Source organism: Acromyrmex echinatior, chromosome 13 (genome assembly GCF_024713525.1).
Source record: "Acromyrmex echinatior isolate Ae372 chromosome 13, ASM2471352v2, whole genome shotgun sequence".
In the NCBI taxonomy this organism is placed as follows: Eukaryota; Metazoa; Arthropoda; class Insecta; order Hymenoptera; family Formicidae; genus Acromyrmex; species Acromyrmex echinatior.
The window spans coordinates 3,696,775-3,718,095 of record NC_141864.1 but is presented as its reverse complement, the minus strand read 5'-3'; the positions used below and the strand labels follow the sequence as shown (position 1 = coordinate 3,718,095).

Here is a 21,321-nt window from a genome sequence, read left to right as displayed (position 1 = left end):
GTATATACCGGAGTTACTCTATTTGTTTCAGTTCATGTCGACACTTGTAGATATTCTTTACTTTTTCAAACAAATCACTTGTATATATATATCTTCGATCTGTCGATTTTCTTTGTGATTCATGTGAAAAACCGGATCGTGCAAACTAACTTAATCCATTCGCTCGAGGCGATTCGCATTATCGTGAGTCGAAAGGGTGGTACGGTGGGAAATCCTCTCTGGTCTTCAGGGATTCGGGATGATAAATTCGCGCAGGAAGAGCTAACATTCAAGACTCGATTCCGGTCGTGGACTGGACAGTGGAGCAAGAGACGACATTTCCGGTAGAACACCGACGTCCAGCTCAACTTCCGGCATTCCATCCCCTCGTACATGCATCAATCAGAGCGCATGTACAACAATGCATGTGAAAGCATACCTTTCACACGGCAAAAAGTTAAATGCTATCGTCTGGTGAATCGCACCTCCTTTACCGACAATGTTTCCAGACAAAAGTTCGGCGTGCTTTAACGAAAGTTGAAATGGAAGTTTTCTCTTGCGAGCAATTTCAGTTTCCCTCGAGAAGAAACGAGCGATTTGAGAAGGCGGATATATAAGCAAGCTGTATGTATATTCTCCGTTAATCTATGAATTCCTTGACGCATTCAAAGGAGGCATTTCCTAGGTGAAAGTTTAAATGGGTAACACCATCTTTCAAAGCTCTTTTATTGCTCGACATCAAATGCTTTGACAATTTCTTATTATTTCACTGTTCGCAAGAGTAAAATCATACTATTTCAACCGCTAATTTCACTGAAATGACGACAGGAAACCATCGCATATGGCCGACTCGTTATTTACAGATTGCTCTACTCAAGAAATATAGCTGACGCTCAGAAAATAGGTAGAAAGAAATTTTATCAGTTAACTCTGACAGAATACCCAAGTGAGCAGGTTCCCTGGCGTCTGCAGAAAAATAATTGTTTCTACTTGGCAAGGTTTCACGTATTTTTCCGCCACTTAGCGCACAGCTAGCCATAGCTCGAAATCATTCCGAAATATTTCTTAATATATAATTATGTAACATTGTAGATATTACTTAATTAAACTCGTTCTGATTTACACACACAATTTAATTATTATATTTTATATTAATTAAAAGGCAAAATCTCTTTTAAGTATATATTGCAGAATCAATTAACATTAAACTTTACAGGTTTCTAGTCAATATAATATTCTATTATAAGCAATAATCTAATTTCCTGCAATTTGTATTTAATGAATATTTCAAAGTATAACCGTAATATATACATGTATATGTAATACAACCCTCAATTTGTGAAATATGTATATTATTGAATAATTCAAGCTTGTATAATTCAAAACAGAAATGATTTCCTCCCTCGAAATATGAATATCTGCTTCGTACAATCGTAACTTAAGCAAAAGTTAAAGTTGACAGATCAGAATCTTTGGGGACATTTTTAAAAGGCAGGCGAATCAAAATGCATCCAAACAGAAATATTTCAGAGCTCGCGCAACAAACGTTGCATATTGCGACAAATTATTCACGTTGTAATTTCCAAAGGAAATCCCTGCGGTGCACAAGCAGCGCTCAATGTGTCACCAATCGGATGTTGCCGTTCACCAACGGAAGGAAATTTAGAAAAAAATATCACATAAAAATTTCGAATAAGAGCATTTGAATGTGTGAACTTTGAACCGCAAAATCCCTATTTGTTTCCCAAATCCCAAATCGCTTCTAAAAAGAAGAATTCACGAGTCGCTTCGTTCATGATGATCTTATCCAATCATGACGATATTATAAATATATTTACGATTACTAATTTTTTACATATTTTACGCGGAAGTCGATTCGCATAGCTAAAGAGTTTGGAATAGAAAAAAAAATAAAAAGAATGACTATAACGATTTTACTTGATGATTCTGCGCGAAAAGTAATGAAAATAATTTATTAATAATTGTACAAAAGTAAATACGGAAACACTAATTTAGAAACTCTCTCTCTTTCTCTCTACATTTCTTGGAACGATAAATTAGTCTACATTATTGTCCTCAATTTCAAGTTGAATGACTATTAATAATAGGTCGGTAAACACAATCATTAATATACATGACACTTTTATGCCCAGCGCATACATACATACATACATACACACACACACACACAGACACATACATATATATATATATATATATATATATATATATATACATACATTTGCACAATTGTAATGCGACGTAATCGTGAATTATTCGGCGTTGCAATTTAATAACGCATTAATTAATCGTGAGGTACGTTTCCGACGCATTACGATACTATTACATTCTAATTATCGAGGTAATCGAGCTACTTTAGCATAATTTATGTTGGACATAGGATCATAAATTATACTTGAACTGACAGAGTGATTCCAACGCAATGGAAGTTTAATTATCAACGTTTCTTGCATATTTCATAAAACGTGAAAATTTCCTTCAATGACAATTATGTTCACGGTTCAGTTTCAATTAAATTCCATTTATTTTTAAAAGAAACAGAACCAAATTTCAACTCTTGAAAAATGTAGAACAATATTGTAGATTGTAAGAGCGATTCTCGCGCTATGTACAAATACAATTAAAATTATAACTCTGCGCCATGGCCATGTTCGCAGAACCAAAATTAATTTCTCGATAATGGCATTACTCCTAATCAATAAAGCATTGTAAACTCATATTTTGGAATCTTTCGATGGCTTATCCGTTTCCGATAAATACGCGCGAATAATTGTCTGTAGGGGCTTTTTCATCCTCCAATTATTGCTCTCGGACGCGTGTAAAATTAAACACCCGCTTCCGCGGCGGAATTTATCGGTCCGAGATAAATAATGAGCGCGCCTAATGCCCGTAACAAATGTACACCCGTTAAATCAGCTTCTAGGATTAAATGGAAAATCGGCCGATGTAACTCGTGGGTATCGTTTTGATACGCAGCCAATGTATGAGGTAAAACGAAATAATCGATTATTTTAATATTGCAGTGTTGCATGCTACGAGTCCCATCGGAATTCGAAACAATTATATTATATTTGGGCCTGTGAATGTACAACCAGTCACAGAAAGATTGCAACACTTTTTTTCGATGGATTTCCGAGCTCAGCCTTGCTCATAGAGTGATTGAATATAAATAATTAAATCCATAAGTAAAAATCAATCACTCGGTGAGCAAGTATTTCGAAACCCATCGAAAAAAAGTGTTGCAATCTTTCCGTGACTGGCTGTAATTGCGAGTAAGCGAACGAATGGACTAGCAAAATAACGAAAACACAATCAGAATAAAACATGCAAGAATGTACGAAGCATGTACTTTGCAAGAATGAAAGTGCCAGTAAAAAACAAAATACATTAAATAAATGAATTGAAGTAAATTTTATAAATGAAAAATTAATGTATATATATAACTGTCATCTATATTTTATAATGAATGTTTCATTTATCAAATAAGGCAAGAATAATAAATACATGAAAATAAGACATGAATAATAAATACCATCAAATATTTTATAATTTTCTTAAATATTATTAGTAAGTCAAATATTTTTTCTAGCTAGAGAGAGAGAGAGAGAGAGAGAGAGAGAGAGAGAGAGAAAGAGAGAGAGAGAGGGGGGAGGGAGGGAGAGGGGAAGCGAGAATAAAAAACTTTCCTGTTATTATTTCATCTAAATGTATATAAAATGCATCATGTCTTAATTAAGAAAGAAAAGATTGTATATTATAGGAGAATATTCCTCTTTAGTTAAGATTTAATGACTGAAATTATTCAATGCCTAAGAATAGCAGGAAGGATTAATAAAACATGGTATTATCTTAATAATTATTTCCGTTCCGTTTCATTAAAACGAAACGGCGAGAGCGAAAAACGTTGAGTAAAAATCTGAACTAGCTTCGCTGGGATTAGTTTGATGGCTGTCGGCGATAACCTTTGATTCGTCAATGTCACTTAGCAATTAATCTGATTTAACCGCAGCAACACTATTCTTGCTATCTTCAATCAGCAAAAATTAGTTGGAAAAGAAGAAGAAATGATTATTACGACGGGAATAATAAGACGCAAATAATTGCAACTATTCATAAGTGCAAACTTCATAAATTCACTTTAATGCCTTCTACCAATTTAATTGACAAATACATCGTGTATTAATTCTTATTAAGATAATAATAATAATAATAATAATAAAATTTATTGTGAGCAATGATTATAAATAAAATATAAATACATAAATCAATTTACATGTTAGTATGTGAGAAAAACATTACATGTAATGATAACCGTATGAAATCAAAAATCAAAGCGCACAATAAACGAAGCTACAACTGATGTAACGCGTCGCTTGATTGAAAAAGAGTACACTTAATTATATATAGGTTTCCGACGGGAAATATATAACGCCGAAATAATAATGAACTTTGAATATATCCATAGTACACGCAAAATATGAAATAAAGCTTAAACCTTTAAAATACAAATTCTGCTGCGTGTCGCAGATTCATATAAAAAAATAATATCTTTATTATACCGTTTATTATACCGTTAAATCAGGTGCAACACATAGCACATAAAAGAAAAAAAAATAACTACCTTGAAGTACAAACTATATTTGATTGATAGAATCGGTTAACATAAAGCAGAGATAACAATGAATTATTTGTAATGAGAAGTGATCGTGAAATAAGTTATAGACGTTAAGGAAGATGATTTTGAACGAAGGTCAGGTGCGTTGAAAAATTTAAAAGTATGAGAGAAAGAAGACTAAAACTTTGCGATGAGGAGGGCAAGAAAGCAGATCTTGGTGGTGCATGTTAACAGACAGGCTTGAATGCGAATCAATATTAAAGTGTAGCAATTCACGAAGATATACAGGAGTATTTGAGAGGAAAATCCTGTAGGTCAACAACAAAGATGAAGAATGAAACTGATAGATAGAGCCATCCATTTTGGAAAAATGGAGAAATAATCATATTTCAGGCCTGTCCAATTTGAGCTCTGAAGCCAAAATGCAAAGCCATCCACGTAAAAAAATTCAATGTGAGTAAGATTTTGGAAGTTATAGACTGTTGATATGTGTCACTTAGATGCGTATTAATATTTTACAGTTCTCAAAATCTTACCCACATTGAATTCTTTTACGTCAATGGTTTTATATTTCGGCTCCGGAGCTCAAATTAGACAGGCTTATCATATTTTCTGACGTATAAGAAAATAGCAGTTTTGAATTAATTGTATTCTACGAAGTAAACGTTTATTAACAATAAGACAAGAAATATAGTCAACATCAATGTAATCAAATAAGGATAAGACAATGGATTGTATACAAATAATTGTATTGATTGTATAACAAGATTTGTATAATAGGGGATTGTGAAAAATGAGTACGTTTGAGGAGAACTCGTTTTTTTTAATTTTGAATTAATGTTTATAACCGATTAAATGTAGAATAAATTGCAGAAATGACATTTGTTATAAAAAGCCTACTATTGTTACAATTAAAATTATATTAAAACGATGTGATTTGTCCAATAAATTAAAAAATAGAATTATAACGGCATTCATGTTAATTTTGTAAACACATTATGCAATTTTTTTCATATTCTTCATTAATAAATAAATTGAAATATATAAATATACGCACATAAAATTATGCAGACATTAATAAATTAACAAAAATCAAAAACAAGTTTTCGATTATTTCGTCATGTAAAATTTCGTACAAAATAATTAAAATTGTTAAATAAAATATAAACAGAATGCCAAATAAAATATAAAATAACATATTATGTTAAATATTAACTGAACGGAAAATAATAAATATAAATATATAACAAATATGTTCGGAGAAAAAAATGCGACATAATAATGCTGAGAATTATATGCAAAATTTATAATATGAAATTATATCATACAACTTATACTTTTAAATTATTGTTGTAAATTATTGTTTTTGATATTTGTAAGATTTGTAAGAAATAATTAAAAAATTAAAATTAAATAAAATATGAAATTTGCAATGTGCATGCAACAATTAGAAATAATAAATCAAATTATTATTCATTAATAATTAATGTATTTTAAAAATAATATGATAAAAAATTCAAAGAAATGCGTCATCAAAAACTAATTCAATAATATTTCTCAAGAGTTATTCGGTAAACATAGTGCTTCTAGTTTTATTTTTCATATTTAATCAAGATCGTACAAAAAAGCATTTCACCACGAACAATTCATGCGAAAAATTCAATTTTTTCACCTGTGGCATCCTTGATCATGGACGCGCGAGTGCCATAATCGATTTTAAATCGATGTCAAGCGTCATACTCAAATTTAACGACGTGACGTCTTTTCCATGCAGATACACGATTTGCATAACATGCTGTACGGGATTTTTCATCGCTTGCGGCATGTTTATAGGTCCAAGTAATCTACTTAGGCGGTACACTTAGGTCAGCACTTAGAATAATTTTTCGGCATGGGAAAACGAGATAGACGTGCCGCTTAATGTCCTTCTTGCACGACTATGTTGTTGGAAGATCAGCATACGCAAAATGATCTTTTTCGCGCTCGTTTTATGTAACCAACGAACATCTGGTATTGAGATTGGAAAGATATTGCGATGTAAAAATATTATATTTGCTTTCGGATTAAATTTGTACATCGAGAAACAAATGCGGGCTTAATTGAAAAAAATCATTTATAACACGGTAAAATAAGTTGATAAAAATATTATGAAAATGTTTGTTATTTGTGAATAAACGAAAGCTAATAATAAATAAAAAAATATATGTATAAAAGATAATAAGATTGGAAATAATACTGTTTATGTTAAATACATTACTTTTAATACTTTTAGTACAAGCGATATATAATTGTACTAATGCATGTCTTTATATTTAGAGATAAAGGTTAAAAATCAACAGGAATACAATTTGCACATTTCAGTGTTTGTTCTGCATAAAAGCGAATACGTTTTAGAAATTATGTAAATTTTGCACAGAGAAAAGCGATAATTGTTGAGACTAAAATGCAACGCTAATATAAAATCAATTACGATGATTGCCATTTTTCCTGAAGATGCTACAGATGGAAAAAAAGTAGCATCCGCATATCACAATATGCAAGTTCCTTTCTGCATTTCTATGCATATGTTACATAATACCATCACTGCAGTTAGATAGATCAATTAGTAAGTATTTTTTAAAACAATACAACATGCTGCTAAATTGAAAAGTTTTTATTAATCTTAATATAACATTTTTCTCGATTATATTATTATTGTAAATCTAATTGCTTTGTAACAATTAGAAAATTATACTTCAGAATTAATTTTGCGTCACAATAAGGGAAAACATTTTCATTGTTTTTGCTTTTAATAAATAATTAAAACACAAAAGCTTTTATTTAAATGTGTAAATAAAGTACCATACAATGAGTTCATAGTTTCAAGAAAATACTTCAATAATATTCAAGTGCTACTTGTTAACAATTTATCGTTTATGCAGTAAAGCATCAGCCATTCAGCGATTACCATATAACAGGGAATTACTGATGACCTTTTTCGTCGATTAATGAGAATGCATTTTCCAGAGATTAATGACATCCGATATTATCGCTTGCCGTGACAAATCGTAATTATCATAGTGAGACAGAGTTTGATATACATGAATTAACGAATCTACTAATTCTCGCTACTAATTTCTAATTAATTTTTATTTTACTTTTCTGTGTTTCAGTTTACTAACATTTTAAGAATTAAAAATTTAATAATAAAATTAAATTTGTCAATTTCTATAATAAATATAATAAATATAATAATATTTCTTTTTATTGCAATAAATAAAATAAAAAATAGTAAGCAATAACTTTTATAACATATAATTTAAAAGAATAATTTATACTTTGTATAAATTCTTATATTCTTATATCATTATGTAAATTGTTAAATTGTTAAACGAGAAATGTATCGTTAATTTATCAAATAATTCCGCAGAATAATGTCATCAACGAACATACGAGATGAGAGAGATGGGATAATGAGAGTTTGAGGTTTATCCGAAAAATTCTATGCCATCACAATCGTAAGATTTATTGTCAGTGACACACACAATGAAAACCCAACGTTCTCGGCTATGCTGAGAAGAAAACTTCATGAAAGTACGAAACTGGAACGCGAGGATAGGTAATTAAAAAGTCGATCTCGGTTATCGTTCTTCTCAGCGCTGTGGAAGAACTGATAAAGGCTACGACCGTCGTCGAAACCGAGACAAGCAGACACGAAAGTTAAAAGAGATCGAGAGAATAAGAGAAGACGAATAAGATAAGAAAAGCAGAAAAATCTTTCTATTCTTCATTTTATAATTTTAACAATTATAACAATTTATCAGAAATTTAAAATTTTTGTAAATCAAAAATGTCAAGCTTACATTATTATGAAATAAGTGATAAAAAAATGATAAAAAATTATAAGGAACTCATTTTCTCTCACTTATAATATTAAGTATCAATCAGTAGCTATGATTTAAATATTTTGCAATTAAAAAAAATAATTACAAAAACTCTCGTTTTTCAAACGTTTAAAGAAATTGATCCGATAAAGATAAGCGGATAAACTCCCAGTTATGTATGGCTGCAATAGTAAATGATGAACAGTGATTTATGGTGAACAGTGGTGCGAGATGCAGCGGAATACACGCATTTAAATTGCAAATTCTAGATTCATAGCAGTTACACGCGGCGGATCGGAACTTAAAGTTGTTATCCCAAATGTCCCAAGGGTCGTACTATATTCTATCAACGAGAAATTGGCGCACCGGATCGATCTTAAATCTCCCAGAACGGGGATTGTCTAGGCATTCGTCGCGCGTCATTTATTCAGTCCGCAAAAATGTCGTTCACGTAGAATCAGATTTCATCCCTGTCAACGTTCCATCGTATTCGGTTCGTATGCAGTACCGATTGAATGAAACGGGATTTTCACTCACGCGAATGGTAACAAATCGACTGGTTAGTTTCCGCTTTCCCATTTTTTTTTTCTTCTTTTTCAAATATATCGAGCAAATCAACTACACGACTGTGTGCTCGAGCGTGCACGTGAAACTGAATTTACCGTGCGCAAGGTAAGCGATTTCGTAGATGGTATAGTTATTCGGTACATGCGCGTGATGTTGCTGCGTTTGTGTTAAAACAATCGTTAACCACGTTAAAACGGAACGCGCGTTTGCAGCGACATGCAACAGTTCAGATTATTGATACGCAATTATCCAGATTATCGATGTGATAATTGCCGACGCGAGTCGAGTTCGCGGATATTAGTCATGCCAGCTTGTTACAGAATTAGTCCCTTAATCCTTTCGCTTTTAACAGAGTAACGGATATTCTCCTCATAATATTATCATCCAATTATAATTTACATTAGTACCGTAATGAGTGTTTAATATTTATGTACACTTTAATAATGTCTATATATATACTTAACAATATATATACTTTACACACCGTAAGCGTATCTAAGCAGAACAACAAGTCACGATAATGTCAAAATGACATCAAAATGAATCGGAAATGATTGAAAAATGACTTTTAGTGATCATTTTGATATCATAATGACTTATTGTTCTGCTTGGATATATAAAATACAACACAGTAGAAAATATAACATTTGAATAATGTATTTTAAAATTGCAAAAAAGATATTTCATTTAGGCAAAAATCAGTTTCATATACACATGCAATGCCATATAACGTAAAACATATATTAATATTCTATTATGGTTCACATTTGCTTGAATATGCAAATGCAAAGGCGCAGAATTTGTAATTTCTTGTGAGTGAACCAACATTTCCATGAAGACTAAATCTGTTTGTTATCACAATATAGAATATGTTCTAAATATTAATTGCTTATACTAAATCTATATTAAATAAACCTAGTATCATAAAATAGTAAAAAGGAAAATTTGCAATTGACTTTTGTTTAAATAAAGAAACTTGATGATTAAGCTTTTGATGATTAAACTTCCAATAAAATAATGCCCGAATCTCAAAGGAGAATTTAACTAAACAATTAACTTTCTGTTTCTGAGACGAGATGTTGAGCAATCTCACAAGTATCAGTATTATTTTTTTTTTATAATAAACAACAATAGAAAATTTTAATCTAATAAAAAAATTAATTTTAACACTCAAAGAAACAAAATTTGTAAGTCACACTCTTCGTAACAGCATCACAAATAATATAGAAAACAAAATTGTCAAAAAGTATGTGTTGATAAATTAAAATTTCGCTACTTATTTCCGATATATAAATTGCAATATTACACTAAATCTATATCAAATGAAACTTACAAAACAGTAATTTGAATAACGTTTCATCGAGTTTTATGCGAGAAACAGAATTCGTCGTCCGCTTTGATGTAAATGGAATCGAGAAAAAGGGAGCGAGCGTTTGATACAGGTCTTGTTACCTGCGAGACGAGCACAAGGCGTACATATATCTTCCTTTACTGTACAGAGACCGTTCCATCTAAAGTGTCACCTGTTCTCTTAGAATGATATCATCCCGGACTCTTTCACATGACAGACAAGGTGCAAAAACCACCTGTCAGGCGCGACGCATGACTCTTGCACCCACATACATCTGAAAATTGCATGAAAAATGCAGCCAGGTATACAGCATTGAATTCCCTCCGGAACTGTACGAGCAAGATACAACCCATTGAAAATTTAGAAAGAACTCAACGCTTCTCTCGCGAAACAACACGCGCTGTTGGTTCATGGATTGTGTATAAAAGAAACGATAAAAGTGAGAAATCAAAAATGCGATCGCCTCAGTGGAAAATACTATAAGATGTTTTATTAACAACATGTGGAGGAACTTTGCATTGTTATACGTCGCTTCTTAGCTACATAAATAGTTCTTCAAGCTAATCTTAATTAATACTCAGCTTTTAATTCGTGTCTACGTGGAGCAAAGTAAACAAAACGACGTTGACGCGTCGAGTAAGCAACAATATTTCAAGTGGAGTCTGCAATGAAAAATCGAGCGAACCACGAGGATCGTGACTAGCATGTGGATACCACTTCTCTCGTCGCCTTCTCCGACTATAACACGATCGTACGTCCTTGTCAGCGACATATTCACTTTAGTCAAGACCGGGATCTTGCTGCTGACAATGCTTTATGGAGCCGCGCAAAGCGCAGTGCCACTCCTACCGTGAACGGACGTCGTCGACGTTGTCGTCGTCACCGTCGGCTCTTTGTTCGTCGAACACCGTAAACGCGCGGCCGTAAAATCGGCCTAGGATTTACGAGGTTGTATGGGCGAAGGGCGATAATCATCGTCCTTTCGCGATATTACTTGCCATCGATACTTGCTTTCATTATAGTGTTATGCGATAATTTACTTACGCTTTTGTACATGCTAAGTCATTAATAAAACGCGTAATTTTGCAATTTTGATAAAGTACAATCCATTTTAAGTAGAACAAAGAGAATAATTCCGAAATCTCGCTCCTGTCTACGGATTCGTTGAACAATTAAGTCACAGTTATTTTTCACAGTTTTATTTTTAAAGAAAAATACATTTATAATCGATATTTTCAATTGTAAAGCTATAGAAGTTTTCATGCACTACATTTCAAGAATAAAGATTATAAGTCTTCAATATTGAAATAAACCTTAAAAGGATTTTAAATTGAGAGTTAATTGCATAATTCTCTGCACAAAAATGTCTCTCTCTTTTCCTCTTTCTCTTTCCTCTTCTATCTTTCTCCACAGTCTCTCTTTCTCTGAAAAATATTACGGAAACATTGCCATTCAGTATTTCATGACAACGAACTTATATTTGCAAAGTGTTTCGAGAAAAAAAAAATTCAGAATTTTTAACAGCAAGTTGAAATAACTACCTTCACTAGACGGCTTCATTTAAACATCGAAAATGACCACGGTATTATTAGCTATTGCCATTTACTTCCGATGCCACCATATGGCAAGGTTGTTTTAATACAATTTCATAAATGGCGCTGAGCAAATGTGCATCGTGCAATATCTACACCGAATGGAGAGCGGAAACTTCACGTAAAACGATCGGATGCGAAAGTACGCTTCTGGTCCGACTTTCGCTTTAGCTTTTTCACTGTCTTCTTTTATTCGGTCCATTTAGCAATACTCTTACAACGATAATCCTTCATAAGGAGTTCCATAAACAATTTTTTTAGATAGAAAGTAGAAATTTGATAATGTAAAAAATAAAAAATTATAGCAATATCTTTCGTCGCGAATATTCTGCATCAATAATTATACTATTTAAAGTCTTTTAATTGCATAAATACGATACACGTTTCTGATAAGCGTTTAGTTATATTTGGTATGGGTTACATTTCGGATGGCAAGTTGCAATTCATAATTTTAAGCACGTACTCTGAAATGATGATATTACACAAAGCTCATTTTAACTCGGAATCATTTTAAAATGAAAATATGTTCTCATATTAAAATCCAACCGGATGGAAAAACCACAATTTCTCTTAAAGTAGAATATAAAGAATTATTTTGGATTACTAATTTTTTAAATTCATCAGTAAAATATTAAATAAATTGTACAGATAATATATTGTAATTATTTTTCGATTGTTATATAGAATATTTTTGAAACTCTCTCTCTCTCTCTCTCTCTCTCTCTCTCTCTCTCTTCCTTTTTCTTTCTCTGATAAATTGTATAATGATCGTTAAATGTTAGGATAATGTTTCGTACAGAAGTCCCCAATGAAATTAAATAATTAATTCCATACTTCTCTAACAGTCTTGTTTTTCCACTAGAGATTTGATCGTTGAGAAAGTTCCGTTTATGAACTTTAGCTGCATAAGTTGAACACTTCCAACGTAAGAGCTACGCTTGGCTGCCAGAAACCACGTTCACCTTTTTACCTCACTTACTTCCTAAGGACCTGGGTCAGTCGCAACGAGTATTCTTTACATATCCAATAAGCTCCGAAACTCACCTGCAACATAAAAAAAAATGCAGAATTCGGTTAGTTTGGCAAATAGTACATCGAATGTAAAAAATGAGAAAACAGAAATATAATATTTTAATATATTGCATTGTTGGAATTTTATTAAATTTAAGAGAATTACTAATATTGCAAATTTTGACTATTTTGTTATTACTGCATACTATTTAAAATACCATTCAATTTATATTTTAAATATCCTGTTTTCAATTAAACAAAATACATTGACTAAATCGTAATACTTAATTCCTGTTAGCTTAATAAAATGATTTACTTTGCGATTATGGAAACATTATGAACAATTTTAATTTTCCCAGTAATTGTTCTTTTCTCTTATATCAAAAAGTTATTTATTATTATACTGGATAGCCAAAAATGTACCTTTGGCCAAAATTAATTTGCCGCAGCACATGTTTCGTAACGCAAAATAAGAAATTTTAATTAAACGCATCAACATGTTTCCTGCATTTTAATTTTAGAATTTCCGGCGTGCGTTCGTTGTTGCATCACTTAAAGCTCGATGGTGTGACGCGGCGCCGAATAATGTATACTCATTAAATATTCAACAAGGACCTCTTAATGACTGTAAAAGCCGGAGCACTCTGCACTTCGATCCCTAAGACAAACGTCTTCTTAAAATGCGTCATTTTAAATGCGTTGACATCTTTATTTCTTCTCTCCTCCTCCCCTACCCGTCCCTCTCATTTTTACACTTCTTTCAAAAGGAAACTTGCAGCGATAACGGCACTGACAGTTTGCAACGAATATTGTTTTACAAAAGTTGCGTGTTTACTTGCACTTTACATTAAACGTGCTCGAGCAAATATTATCCTGCTTTGAATATTTATGGGAACAAAGAGACTCTTGCCGCTTTTATTCGTGTCGCATTTGGACAGAGGATGTTGGAATATTTTGCGTATTTCACAATATTATATTTATATTCATCTATTTATCCATTGAATATAGAAAATGGAATAAAAAAATAACTCTTATTTTGATATGCTCTGTTATTTTTCATTGTAATATTGTGATAATATTGATGTAATGTTGCTGCGTTTATTGCTAAAAGAAATTTTTATTAATATTTATTCTGCAATAAGCTTTCTCGATTAAATTACACTATGTAATTAAGCATTCTCGATAAAAGTAAAACAGTAATGATATATCAAATGTGATTCAAATATCATGTGATAAAAAATATTGAATAAAAATTGTACCACTATACACAATTACATGTAATAGAAAATTATATTGCACGTATTTTTATTTTAGCAATCGCAATATTAATTATTCGTACGACAAATATACTTGTGATTCGATTTTTAACATAATAATTGACTTAAAAGCATAATAAAGTCCAAATAAATCTGCTTTGCATGAATTAGAATAAAGTAACATCGATTGAAAGAGTAAACACGATGCTTTGCGGTTTCTGAAAGACCGATTCTGAAATGATGCCAAGCAATTATATAGTTACGCTCGCGTTAAGTAATCAGCGGCAATATGGCAGGTAGGACAATTTATGGAATAGATAATTTCGGGATTTGCCTGCAAGTTATTACGTTCTCATTAGCGTCCCGCGCAAGTTCGCTCACGCTCGCGTTTGACTGATTAACAGTCGTCGACGTCGCAACCATTGGCAATGGCCGTGATTAGTCGCGACTAATTTCCATAACGACGATGCATATGCACAGACGAGTCAACCAATCTTTGAGTTTGGTTGCGGAATTGTGTCTGGGTGTCGCAATAACGTAATTCATTTGTGGACAATTAAATGTAACACAATTGGATAAACGCAGAAAATCACCATTCAAAAGTTTGGTGCTATCTTCAAATTCAAAAGAAAGTTTAATCTTAACATAATTTTTATGGTTTTATTAATGTTATTACTTGCGTGTGGTATTTCTTAAACATTATATCAATTTTCAATATCTTTAATGACTTGTAATTAAATAAAAATTGATAATATTCTATATATTGTATATCCTTCGAATACAAATAAATGTAAACAATTTTTTTTTATTGTAAAACAAATTTAATTGTTTTAAATTTCTCAAAATATATTTAATGTAATAATTTTGACTAACACGAAATTGCTAGGCTCATTATATTTCCTTTCGTTGATGGTGTTTTTATTTAAAAACTGTACACAGTGCTTTAAGCAAACTTTTGAGCGATAGAGTATCAGTCTGTGTACATAACATATATTTTGGAATAAAACTTTAAAGTGAAACCTTTAATTTGCAACAAACGTAGGTGATAATCGTATCAAACGAACAAATTGAAAACGCCACATGTGAATTGTCGATGTGGATCTGGTTAGTTGATTTAATCGAACCGAAATAATTAGATTGTTAGTTTATTTGTTAAATAGAACGACCCATCCGATATTCAATAGCCACAAAATTTCTACATATAAAATCGCTTTTATTAAAGTTAAAAGTAATTGTAAACCATGTAAACATTAAAAATCAGAGAAATTCAATTGTAATCAAAACAAATAATTTTTTGATTTTAAATTAATTAAGAGTACACGGTAGTGGCTCGCGCCAAGTGAGTGCGCAGCGCGAAACCATCACGTATGTCTTTTACGCGATTTGAGAGCGTCCGAAATTATTGGTTTTTTAATAAAGGGTGGACGAGTTCTGAATATGAGCTCAATCGACAACTTGGATCCGAATTATAAAATAAGCGTTTATTTTACCTCTGCGTATCCTGCGAACGGAGATATCGTGATGCGAAATCCGAAATGTCAAAATTATATGTAAGATACGTCATTGCCTCAAAAAATCATCTCCTTTTTATATTTTCGACGGTAGATGGAACTCATATATTGCTCTCATTTACCGATTTATTTATCTATAGTTTCATTAGCACTGTATTATATATCGACATTTCATTGTAGTTACTTTAATACTTTAATTAGTTACTTTTAAAAGTGTATAAATTATAAAACGAGGCTGTTTGACTGTTTGACGTATGAACGTCATTGCGAATATACTCATGTCGTTACCAAATTCGCGATTTTAGCGTCGCGACACACACACACACACACACACACACACACACACACACACACACATATAACGTTTTGTCCATTAAGGTTCACAATGCCTTCTTAAAATTTTAATTTTAATATACAATTAAAGTAAAATTTGCAACCTAAAAATGAACTTTAAGGCGTATACGAGTGTAATTTATGTACATGAGACAAACAGAGAGAGAGCGAGAGAAAGAGAGGATGGACTAAGATGACGATATAATTACATCGTTGTCGTTGGACGTCAACGATGGCAACGACGACGATGACGACAACGGCGATGACGACGATGATGACAATGACGACGATGACGACGACGATGACGACGACGACGACTTTGATATATTGGTATAGTAAATACGCATACGTATGAAGAGATATATTATTAATCATATAAGATATTTAACACTATAAAATGCATGATGTCTCAATAAAGTTACCTTTTTAAAAAAAGATAAAAAAAAGCCAAGTGTGCGTGTACCTCCTATAAACCCATAAAAAACTATAAATAAACTAAAAAAAACCGTTACATAAATAATATAATTTAAGTGGTAATATTGTTAATTTTTTATTATAAATTACCCCTCCGTAGTACGTACGCATTAAAAAAGAATAAAATAAAATGTTTAAATTACGCCAATTGCAAAAAGAATATATATTTTTTTGCAACATATAACATATACTATTGTATTTTGTAAATTGCGAAAAGAACTTATATTTTATTGCAACATATAACATTTAATTAACGAGGAATAATGATACGTATCTTTATCTTTCTATTCATATGATAACAAAATTTTTTTATGTAAAAAAACTTGGCGTTGCTAGACTTCAAAATATAATGAGATAATCATCAAATAATACCGAATAAGAAAAATAATGAAGACATTTAAGAAAGAAAATGAGATGGACTAACAATATACAGTGTATGTGTATGTACGAGCAAATAATTAAAAATATCAAATATGAATAGTAATGAAGAGATTTAAGAAAGAGAATGAGGTGAATTAATAATATATAGCGTGTTCATATGTGCGAGAAAATTTAAATAAATAAGATGCGGCTTAGATTTAATATAGGATAAATATTTATATGCGTTATATGTATATTGTAAAAGCGTATAAGAATAGTATAAGGATAATGATTTCAAATTTGTAAGACATGTGGTTTAAATTAAATTTAAAAGTAGATTTAAAATTAATTATCTTAATTGTAATTGTGATTGTAATTTTAATGTTAATTAATGTTAATTAAACAGTAAACATCGTTTATTTCGTTTATGTAACATTTACTTATTATATTTTGAGATTTAGCAGCGCCAAGTTTTTTTTACATAAAAAATTTTGTTATTTTAACAAAATTTTTTCATTTTGTGATGTTTCGTCTTTAATTTTTTGAAATTAAATGTCGTATTCCATTGCAAATATAAAAGACTCTTGAATTGAGAAAGATAAAGGTACGTATCATTTTTTTCTCGTTAATTAAATGTTATTATATATGTTGCAAAATATATGTTTTTTTCGTAATTTACAAAGTACAACAATATATGTTATATGTTGTAAGAAAATATATAAAAATATATTTCTTTTTGCAATTGGCGTAATTTAAAGATTTATTTTATTTCATTTTTTTTTAATACATGCATACGGAGAGGTAATTTATAATAAAAAATTAATAATATTACCACTTGAATTATATTATTTATGTGTCGGTTTTTTTTTTAGTTTTTTAAGGGAGATACACACACACACACACACAGACACTTGACGCCTTTTTTTACCTTTTTTTAAAAGAGTAACTTTGTTGAGATTAAAGTAACAACTATGCACATAAAATCATATTTGAACGATATCTTACATTTTCTCAATTTTTTATAAGCCATATATTGTCACAATTTTTCTTGTAAAAAACGTGAAAAAAATATCACATTTTGTATATAAAAATATACGATCATTTTTTTTCATTAATATTCGTGCGAGACAATTTGTTATAATATCGTGAATATATATTAATAGAGAAATATATGTTCAAGTGAAGAAAAGTTTAACTGCAGCATATCACATGTATTAAAAGATTTAATATAATAACGAATTTATCGTGTTGATAGCGCGACGAAAAGCGCAACGCGGAAGTTTCCGTCGGCAAAATTGTAGACTAGCCCTTCACGAAATGATACCGCCAGGATCCGTTAATTTTGGTCCACGAAATTTCACGAGATTCCAACTCAAACAAACTTTGACATGGGACTCCCATTTCGCGCGCAGTCACGGCGCTATATTACCCCGCGTACTCAAAAGTAATAACGCCACGTCGGAATTTTGCTGCTGCAACGCAAGCGACGCACCGCAGAGGCCGCATTATCCGCAAGAGATCGCGTCAAACTGTCCTCATCTGTTAAATGTATGACCTATATCGGTTTCTCCGAGTTGCTAATTATTTATCTTTAAGTTACGGCCGGCACAATTAAAATGTAAAGCGTAAAGAACAATTATTCAATCAATAATCCGATTTTAGACATTTTGTTTTGAATTTTGACGTACACTTTAATAAAATACTCTGATGCACTTCATATCAAAGTCATACGCAGTGTATGAACGCATAATGCTACTGCAAATGTATATCAATTCGTTGATATTTTCATTTTATTCTGCATTTTGCAGACATGAAAGAGAAGATCCAATGTAATATTTACAAATTAAATTAATTGTCTGCTGCATGTTACAGAGAAAAGAACCTTTACCGCGTTATTACGCCATCACGCTGGCAATTAATTGACACTGTCAAGTTCTGCATTACCCCGCGTACCACGTTATTACGCTGCGTCGCATTATGTTCATACAACGGCGTATTAAATTGCGCGAAAATTAATTAAAATCTTTCACGGGAGATTCCGGTGGATACGCACGTGCAATAATCGCTTCACAATTGTAACAAGTCCTACAGAAATGAAAGTTGACTCTACTTTACCTCCGTCAAATGCTTCCACTCGACACGTATCTTCCGTTATTCTATTAAACGTTATAATATATCGTAGTACAAATTCGCATGCTGGAACGAATGCTGTTAGATGGGGTTCCGCAACCCGCAACGCTAACAGGGGTGCGTTAATGTGGGTCCGAGTAGAAATATAAAGGGTGTCCTTTCCGACCTTTCTATTTCCTCCTCGCTTTTTTTTACTCTGCCCTTTCATTAATTTCATCAAATAGGACAAAGAAGAAAACTTGGGAAATTGGATAACTTGTACGCAGTTTGGATATATATACTTTGTCATTTGTGCTATTTAAAAGCAAAAAAGTTGATTCTTTTACAAAATAAATTCGAAAATTCGAAATAAAATCGAATAAATGCTATTACAATGATTTTCTGAGATATAATCGTTTAATTTATTTTTTTAACAATTAATTACATTTTTCTATGTGTTTTAAATTGTGTTTAATTCGATATCTTTACAATTACGGTTTTTACATTATTCGTGAAATTTTAGCGCACGCGCAGATACAGCTTTCGTTCTTAAATAATTCATTTATCACGAGGCAAGTATTCCCTTAGCGATGAAATGCTTTTAACTACCGTAGTTAAGCCGATAATCAATCTACAGATAATTATTCGATACATTTTGATTTGAATTTATAATGCCGCGCAAATGTCACGGCAATTAAAATAAGCGGGATATGAAATTCTCTCCAAATTTCGTACAGCTGATTTCTGCGAATGAGAGTTACAGACTCGGCTCTTTAATTATTACTCTTAAAAAAACTTTCTATCACGTTTCTACTTTTTGGAGATAATCTCGATTTTCAGGATAATGTTAAAATTAAGTTTCAAGTGATACGCCACTCAAAAACTACACAGTCCACGTTCAAGAGTTCTTGTAACATATTATTATTATCCGATTTTTTTTTTACTTTAATAAATATCTTAAATGTTTCCATGTTTTTCTAAATGTTAATTCTTGCTAATAGATTTTATCATATTGTTCTATAAATGTATTGCATTAATCATTAATTATTATTTCTGTTTACAAAAATTACATTCACTTCAGAAAATATTCTTGAGAAACATGTATAGAGATTCGTAGAATTTTCTCGAATTGATTTTTCTAAGTTGATCTTTTTTCCTGTTATACCAATACGTGTTAATGTGAAGCTAAATATAATAATTTCCTTTTTTTCTTTGTTGTTGCGAAATGTAAATATTAAATTAAAACAAAGCAAATGAAAATTAAAAGTTCAAGATTTTTTTACTTATTAAAAATAGTACGTGTTAGTGTGCTAATTTGTAAGATCATCCACGTTTTCAGAAAGTTCTCGAGAAGAACTTTACTTTGATAGTTCGAAACTTTATCACGGCCACAACTTTTCCCATTTTATTACGACGCCCTTTTATCAAGTTAATAGCGTCTCAAAGCTCGTTAATGCAACCTGGTACTAGCATATTTAATTCCAATCCTCTTTGAAAAAAAAAAACTTCTTTGAGCAAACAATTTTTTGACTCAGATATTTGAGCAGATGTCATATATATAAAAAAAAATGAGAAACGTAAATTTTCACTTATAATATTTATTTAACTTTTTTTTAAATTTCATTTGTGATTATGTTTTCTAACCAACATCAAAGGACGCTACAATAGTAGACAGAATTAAAAAAATATCGTGCAATTGGTTAAATCATAATATACTTTTATCGCATTTTAATACTGACATCATTTATAGTTCTTTTTCGTCCATATTTAATAATACTGACGGGGCGTAAAAATGAGTACCCGATCTGTATTTCCATAACAAGTTAAACTTTGACATCCTATGATTTATGATGACGATGAACAATTTTTCATCCGGGCTGCGTTATACCTTGTGATCCACGCAGTACGTCATACTTTGTCACTGTTTGTTTGTCCTTAAGAAATACGTGGGGTGGACAAGATAAACTTAGAAATATCCATAACGTCTTCAAGACGTGGAATATTACAGAAGCGGAGATATATAATTAATATGAATTTACGTAAAATTTAATTTCGGTGCACGTAATATATAGTTTTTATCGTAATTTATCTCAATGAGATATGAACAAAAAACAACAGAATAATCAGCCGCAAAAATAAAATTCTTCTCGCGGTTTCACGACATCTTGCAATTTCATTTTGAATAATGTAGGCAAATTGCCGCGATAGCTCGTTAGTTTTGCTGCGCGAAGCTCCGTAATATCAGCCACGTTACGAGCGCATTGGAAGCTCAACGTGTA

General features: G+C 31.4%; 1 protein-coding gene across 5 annotated transcripts in view; it reads right to left on the bottom strand.

Moving 5' to 3' along the window:
• LOC105149511 (furin-like protease 1) overlaps positions 1 to 21,321 on the bottom strand; it is a 255,160-nt gene that overhangs the window by 79,408 nt on the left and 154,431 nt on the right. The gene's annotated exons all lie outside the window — the stretch shown is intronic.